Source organism: Zingiber officinale, chromosome 5B (assembly GCF_018446385.1).
Source record: "Zingiber officinale cultivar Zhangliang chromosome 5B, Zo_v1.1, whole genome shotgun sequence".
NCBI classification, from domain to species: Eukaryota; Viridiplantae; Streptophyta; class Magnoliopsida; order Zingiberales; family Zingiberaceae; genus Zingiber; species Zingiber officinale.
The window spans coordinates 4,277,544-4,286,302 of NC_055995.1; the positions used below are offsets into that span (position 1 = coordinate 4,277,544).

Below are 8,759 nucleotides of genomic sequence, written 5' to 3' on the forward strand. Positions count from 1 at the left end.
TTCTTAAGGGTTTAGATTTCAATCGCAAGCGGAACTTAACACTATTGATTCAAATCCACCTATGTTATTAATTCAATTAAATATTAATTTCCAAAATTAGCTTCCAGAACTGCATGGCGAGACACATGACCTTCTTGGATATGGGAGCAACCACCACCACCTAGACAAAGCCTTTTAAGGAAAGCTAATATTTAATTTCCTTAATAACTCTAGGTTAACCAAAAAGAACAATCGAATCACAAATTCGAAAAAAAAAAACACAAACTCGAAAAATAAATTCGATAAACTAGATCTAATTGTCTCTTGTATTTAGAATTCTTACAAAGAAAATAACTAGTATGATGCGGAAGAAAATTACTAGTTATACCTTCTCTTTGTAAGCTAATGACCTCAAGATCTTCTGTCGTATTCCTCGCCTCGCCTCGCCTTAAACGTCGTGTGGGCGACGACCCTCCAAGATGAACACCACCCAAAAGCTTCTTCCTCTTCTTCTAAAATATGGCCACCACCACCACCAAGAAGAAGAGAGCAAAAGGGAAAAGAGAAGGGAGGGGCCGACCACTTGAGATCTCCAAGCAAAAGAATAAGACTTGTGTCTCATGAAGCCCCCTCACCCCTTCTTTTATATTTGTTGCCCAAGACAAATAAGGGAAGATTTTTTACAAAAATTAAAATCTTCCTCTAGCTTTTCCTTTTCCCTTTTAATTTTCCTTTTCTTTCCTCTTGATTGAATCAATCACCAAAAATAAATTTGATGATTTTATTATTTTTAATATGGCCGGCCCCTTGCATGGGCACCAAGTAGGGTGGCCGACCATTTCATCAAGAGAAAAGGAAATATATTTTTTAAAAAATTTTACAAGAAGAAATCATCTTATAAAATTTACAAGCTCTCTTTCCTAAAGTAGGAGTTAAAAAGGAAAGTTCTAAAAATTAAAACTATGTTTTAAAATTTAAAACTTCTCTTATAAAATTTTCTTTTTTAACATGATGATAGAAAATTTTAATTTTAAAACTTATCTTCCTTCTTTTTCTTATACAATGAGGATGGTTAAAAAATGAAAGTTTCAAAACTTTTAAAACTCTCTATTAAAACATGTGACCAAATTCAAATAAGGAAAGTTTTTAAAATTAAAATCTCTCTTTTAAAACTTATAGTTTTCTACAAAGAGAAGATTTTAAAAATTCAAAACACCCCTCTTATTTGAATTAATCTTGGCCGACCCCTACAAGCTTGGTCACCAAGCAATAGGGTAGGCCCCTATAAAGAGGATGTGGCCGGCCCTTGCTTGGTCACCAAGCATTGGACCGACCCACTTCTTGGACACCAAGAAGAGCCTTACATTTGGATGGACTTGAGGCTATAATGAGGCTACGACAGGGATGGTAAGCTCTCTAATTAGATGTCACAAATAAACTCCCAAATTGCTGTTATGATCGAAAACCCACAACTACACAAAGAAATGTTTTAGTATAAGGCCCGAGTCGAATTTCCGAGGATTATGCTAGAACGTGCTTGTTTTGGATTAAGAACACACTTTTTGGGTTTTCTAGATATAAAAATGGGAGTTTGGAATCAAGGGTAAAATGAGAACAGAATTAAACTTGCTGCCATAATTCTACTGCAGTAATGTCTTAAAACCAACCGAAATTCAAACACTTAACACATACTTGCACTAAATGGAATTCAACCTAATTACTACAATCAAACCTTGTTTATTCTACACGTGCACAAAGCAAACTAAAACTCTAGTTCTTGACTACCAGCACTAAATGTAAAACCAACTCTACTTAGCTAATTTAATTCATCTACATAATGTTTCAGAATTCCAGCTTCATTCACTGCAGATTTAAAACAGAGCACTTGCGTTACACTGAACAGAACCAATCAATATAGAAATTAGCTACTCTATTATACGAACTAAATTATCAGCTAACAAGTGGTTTTAATAGAATTTCAGTCACAACCAAAGAACTGGTTGCAGCAGCACTGCTGCAAACAACAAAACCCAAACAGAACAGCCAAGTTTAGAAATGAAAAGAGCAGATTCGTGCATAAGAATTAAACTAAAAACGACTCTAAGCTATCTTCAAACAATTTCAAAAACAAAATTTGCAAAAACAAGAAATCTAAACTAAGAAACAACTGCAAGAAAAACTAAACATCCCTACACCAAATCTTAAACCAAACTTGTCTTCTCCTTACCGTCACACAAGGAATCTGCAGAGAACACTCCAACAGAAATCGATCTGGTGTTCTTAAGCTTCAAGACGATTCAGATTTCCTTGCATTAGCTCACAAAATTTCAGGAAGTTCAGTTCTGAAATGGTTCTCTGCTGCGTTTTCTGGAAATGGCGTCGTGAGCTGATGAAGAAAGCTGGGAACGTTGAAATGCTGTCGGAAATGGTTCAGAATCACTGGAGGACCACCGCCAATGATTCTGTGAAGGAATGGAAACTCAGACCAGAAGAACGCCGCTGGTCTGAGCTTAAAATCGCAGCTCGCCGCTACAGTACTTCGCCTGCAAAAACGCTCGCTGGAGAGGTGCTGAAGGTCGGAAACCGGTTGCTGGAAGCTGAGGAACTCCTCGCCGATGAGGACAAGGTTGCTCGAAGATTTGGAAGAAGGAAGGGAGCTGCGACCGCGCCGTCAAGAAACTGGCACGATGAATAGTAGCGCGAGCTCACTGTTCACCGTGCCAAAAATTCCCTTTTATACCTAGGTTTTGGTCCAGCTGGGGTTTGACTAGAATCCAAGCTCAATTTCAGATCAGTTAGGGTTTTGGGCTCCATTTGGTTGAATGAACCATGCCTCCACTTGAATCATGAACCCATTAGTACCCTACAAGACCAAATTCACATAATGAGAAATAAATCATGCATAAGATGGAAAAACATCATAAAGCTCATAAAAATCTTGTTTGGGGAAATATGATCAAAATTGGAATTAAACATATGCAAATATATAAAGATCACCAAATATTAACCCAAAAGTAATGTATCAATTCATAACCTATCAAGCTTGGTCACCAAGCAATAGGGTAGGCCCCTATAAAGAGGATGTGGTCGGCCCTTGCTTGGTCACCAAGCATTGGACCGACCCACTTCTTGGACACCAAGAAGAGCCTTACATTTGGATGGACTTGAGGCTATAATGAGGCTACGACAGGGACCTAGAGGAGAAATTGGTTTTGGCCTTCCGATGAGCTTGGGTATCCTATATTCGCCGAGAACACACAACTCAAGTTTATCGATAATAACTCATTCCACTAGAGAGTTATTATCGCACTACCGCACCAATCCCAAATTACATTATGGGCTCCTTCTTATCATGAGTGTGTTAGTCTCCCTGTGTTTAAAATAACAAATGTCCACTAATTAAGTAAGTTACTGACAACTCACTTAATTAATATCTAGCTCCAAGAGTAGTACCACTCAACTTCATTGTCATGTCGGACTAAGTCCACCTGCAGGGTTCAACATGACAATCCTTATGAGCTTCTCTTGGGGACATTCTCAACCTAGATAACTAGGACACAGATTCCTTCTACAATCAACAATACACACTATAAGTAATATCATTTACCAACTTATCGGGCATATTGATTTATCGAGCTAAACCTCACCCTTTGATAAGTCAAAGAAATAAACATTAAATATATGTGCTTGTTATTATATTAGGATTAAGAGCACACACTTCCATAATAACTAAGGTCTAGTTCTTTTATTAAGTTAGTACAAAAAGAATTTACCTAAAATGGTCCTACTCAATACACTTAGAGTGTACCAGTGTAATTTATTAATCAAGATAAACTAATACTTAATTACACTACGACTATTCTGATGGTTTGTTTCTTTCCATCTTAGTCGTGAGCAACTGTTTATAATTTATAGAGAACCGACAACATGATCTTCTGAGTGTGACACCACACTCCATGTTATCTACTATATAAATTAATTGAACAATTACATTTAACAAATAAATGCAGATATTGACCAATGTGATTCTTTTATTTCAAAAATAAATGTTTACAAAAGCTAGACTTTTAGTATACACTCCAACAGTAATTAGTTCCTGTCATTCTAGGACCAGAAACTAGTCAAGATCTCAGCTTACCAAATATACCTCAATTGGATCGACGCCTACTGCCCTTCAACCGAGACGCACCCTCACTTGGTCACTCTCCTCCAGTGACTTACCTTAACTTACCAGTTTGCCACACATCCGGTCAGTCCGTCGACTTGTTTGGACTTCGTGCCAACATTTGATCGATCCGTTGACCTAGCTGGACTTCTTGTCAGATATTCGGTCAGTCTGTTGATCTATCTGGACTTCATACCAGGTATCCGGTCGGTCCATCGACCTGACTGAATTTCGTACCAGCTATCCGGTCAGCCCATCGACCTAGCTGGATTTTCTACGCACTTCATTAAGTGGTTAAATCATGATGGAACCTGACTTAATTTACTTGTCATTCATCAAAACCCGGGTTAGACCATTAGTACGATCCACACCAACAATCTCCCCCTTTTTGATGCAATGACAACTTGGGTTAAGTTAGGAAAAAAAATGCAAGCATGAATAGACACATGATTTGGTTTAAGTTATTCAGATTTTGATTTGTTTCAACTTAACCTTTTAACCTTCCTCCTTTGGCATTCATCAAAAAAACATGAATAGATATTTAAAAAAAATTGCTAGGGAAAGTAGAAAAAATATTTATAATACAACAATTCACAGGATTACTTTGAGGGAGGAAAAAAATGTGATAACCATAATATTTAAAAAAATTGATAACATATGTTCAAAAATAGTTTTGAACCCCCTTTAGTACTTCAAAATGATAAAGAAAACAATTTAGTAATAAAAAATAAGTTTTGAAAAAAATCTTCTCAAAAAACTTTTTCAAGGTGTTTTCAAGACATTTTGTAAAGCAGATTTTTCAAAGTGTTTTCGAAACCTTTAAAGCATTGTATATAAGTATTTTCATAAGTCTAATAAAGTTGAAAATACTTTAAAATCTACTAATTTTAGAAGCTTTAAAGTTTTAAAGAAAATGTTGAAAATGCTAAGTTTTTCAAATAACACTTAAAGGATTTAAAGTTACAGTTCTGTAAAGAAAATAAAATAAAATACTAAGTGTTGTAACATTTAAAATTATTTTATTGAAAAAATTAAATAATTTAATTTTTCAAAACATATGATAATTAAAAATGAATTTTTTGACTTGTTAATCCTCCCCATGAACCTGAGCTTATTTTTAAAATAATCTAGTGAACTACAAATTATCCTTAACTGTCTAACTGTTAATTATTAACTAACTATCAGAAGATAGCAGTGTTTACTTGATTAGTCAGGTTAGGTCTTTGTATCCAGTTGGTGTTTGACTGACCTGGATTACTTAACATGATCGTTATAGATTTGGTATTTAACGTCCAGACTTATGTTGATGCACTGATATAAGCATCTTAAGTCTAAGCAATCTGCCTATGCATCTCACCCCTTTCTAAGTTTAGCAATCACAAACAAAGTAACCCTAATGTGTTAGTGAGATGCTCAAGTCCTTGATCTATATAGAGCATGTTTTCTATGTGTTTGATCTAGACTAAGGCTAAAACTAATTTTTTAAAGTCTAAAAATAAGAGAATTTTGAGAAAATTGTATAAAGAATTTACCCTAGAATTTGAAAATAATTTTTGAAAATAATTTTGAAAATATTGATCCTAGTCTATGAAACACATTCCTAGTTGTCGATGTAAATTACTAAATTGACTTTCAGGGAGAGGCTTGGTAAATATGTCAGCTAAGTTTGACTTGGACTCAATGTAAGTGAGTTCAAAGTTGCCCTTAGCTACATGATCCCTGATAAAGTGATGTCTAATCTCGATATGTTTAGTTCTGGAATGACATACTGGATTTTTTGTTAGATTAATTGAACTAATATTGTCAATCATTACTTTTGTATTTGTTAAATTTAAGTTAAAATCTTGTAGAGTGTGCATCATCCATAAGAGTTGTGCAACATATTCTCCTATTGCTATATATTCTGCCTTAGTAGTAGATAAGCCAACACAGTGTTGCTTTCTACTAAACCAGCTGACAAGTGATAGGTCAAGTAACTGACATTCACCACTTGTACTTTTATTATCTAATTTACAGCTAGCATAGTCTGAGTCAGAGTTGCCTATTAGTTAAAAATTGGGTGTTCTAGGATACCAAATTCTTACATTTGAAGTTCTTTTTAAATATCTGAAAATTCTTTTTACATTAGTTAAATGAGATTCTTTAGAACAGGTTTGGTATCTAACACACATACTAATTGCAAATAAAATATCAGGTTGACTTGCAGTTAACTATAGAAGGATACCTATGACACTTCTATAATATTTTAGGTCAACTGATTTTCTATTTGGGTCATTATCTAAGGTTGTATTAGTGGCCATTGGAGTTTTTATTTCTTTGATATTTTCCATTCCAAAATTTTTAAGTAATTCCTTAATATATTTTTATTGTAGACATAATTTTCTTCATTAGTTTGCTTAATTTGTAGACCTAAAAAGTAAGTTAGTTTACCTACTAAGCTCATTTCAAATTTTGTTCCATTAAGGTTATGAATTATTATAAGAATTCTGAATTAGTTGAACCAAAGATTATGTTGTCTACATATACTTGGGCTATAGATATATCTTGTTTGATTGACTTTACAAATAAGGTTGGCTCAATTTGTCCTTGACTGAACCCTTTGGAAATTAGGTAGGAGGTCAACCGTTCATACTAGGCTCTAGGTGCTTGTTTAAGACCATACAGGGCTTTTTTAAGCTTAAGACATAGTTAGGATGATCTAGACTCTCAAATCCAAGTGGTTGACCTACATACACTTCTTTTATTATCCTATTTAAAAAGGCGGATTTAACATCCATTTGATAAAGTTTAAATCCTTTATGGGTTGTATAACTAAGGAGCATTCTAATAGATTCAAGTCTGGGTACTAGGGCATAGGTTTCATCATAGTCAAGTCCTTCGACTTGACTAAACCCTTTAGCCACTAGTCTAGCCTTATTTCTAATAATTTCTCCACTTTTACTTAGTTTATTTCTGAATCCTCATTTTGTTTCTATTACCTTTTTATTATTAGGTGGTGGTACAAAGTCCCAGACTTTGTTTCTTTCAAATTGGGCTAGTTCTTCCTGCATGGCTATGATTCAGTCTGGGTCAAGTAAGGATTCTTCTATCATTCTGGGTTCAATTTTTTAGATCAAGGATATTTGACTCAAATTTCTAAAGGATGACCTAGTCTGAACTCTTAGGTCAGGTCACCAATTATTTGGTTAATTGGAAGATTTGGGTTTACTCTTATGGTTCTAGTAGGTTCATTCAGTTGAAGTTGATCTTCTTCTTCGTGACTTAGGTTTTCATTGGCTCCCCCTTGACTAGTGGTACCTCGAACAAATTCGATTGTTTGATTCTAGGTTTATTCTAGGTTTTGGTTTGACTCTTTAAATTTTACATTTGAGGTTTCTTCAATTCTTAGTGTAACTTTGTTATATATTCTGTAATCTCTACTGTCTAGTGAGTAGCCTATAAAGATTCTATTTTCTATTTTTGAGGTAAATTTTCCTAAGTATTCTCTTGTATTTATAATATAGACTAGGCATCCAAATACTTTAAAGTATTTAATATTAGGTTATTTATTATAATAGAGTTCAAATGATGTTTTATTATGAGTTTTGTTTCTAGTGGTCTTATTTTGTACATAACAGGTTGTGCTAACAACTTCTGCCCAAAAGTATTTTGATAGGTTATACTCATTTAGCATTGTCCTAGAGGCTTCAAGTAGAGTTCTATTCTTTTTTTTTCTACTATTCACTTTGTTGGGGTGTTTTAGGGCATGAATATTTGTGATGATAATCATTTTAAAGGCAGAATTGATTAAAATTGTAATTTCTAAATTCACCTCTGTTGTCACTTCTGATTCTTTTATTTTTTTTTGGGTCCTTTTAATTTTTAATTTGTTTGCAAAACTTACTAAAGATTTCAAATGTTTCATCCTTATTTTTTAAGAATTTTACCCAGGTAAATCTAGAGTAATCATCTATTATTACTAGGTGATCCTGTCTGAGAAGCTTGACAAAATGGAAAGCTGGGGAGAGAACTTACTGCTGATGAAGAAGAACACCTAAGAACTCCCGATCCGAGAAAACCAAAGCGGATCTAGAAGAATAAAGTCACCAAACACCCTCCTTATATGAAGACTCAAGGACGAAAGGAGGGATCCACTGAAGAACACCAAGATCTGGAGCTTCCTCGACTTCCTGCACACAAGAGACCAACCAACACTATTGTCAGTGACCGAAAACCGGGGTGGGAATCCCTGGCTAGGCCCTCCGACGCTCAAGTCAGTGATCTCTCTTAATGTGGAAGGAAGAAAGAAAGAAGATGAACAGTAACTCTAAATTAGGGTTGGTAGTAGATGACTGTGTGTGTTGTGAGCGTGAGCATACCTGGCCAACGAAGAGGATTCCCCTTTTTATACCACTTCATATAACCTCCGTAGTCATGAAGTGGACCCCGGTTTGTTAGAGTTTGTTATGAGATGATGTAAGCCATGTACTTGAAGAAAATAACTTTTAAGGAATCTTTTTTGTACCCCAGATGTACCTTCTTTGTCGCCTAGTGCTTGTAGAAGAGTCTAGGAACATTCTTCCCGCCAAATTGGCGAACCTGTTATAAAATCACATACTACAGATATATTCATTAA

At 34.8% G+C, this 8,759-nt stretch overlaps 1 long non-coding RNA gene across 1 annotated transcript; it reads right to left on the reverse strand.

Annotated features, from left to right (window-relative positions):
- Window positions 1-2,004: 2,004 nt before the first annotated feature.
- LOC121987214 lies at window positions 2,005-2,999 on the reverse strand. The gene is made up of 2 exons (XR_006113440.1): window positions 2,466-2,999; window positions 2,005-2,395 (listed from the first exon to the last, which is right to left on the reverse strand). It is a non-coding gene; the product is annotated as an uncharacterized LOC121987214 (long non-coding RNA).
- Window positions 3,000-8,759: the final 5,760 nt, after the last annotated feature.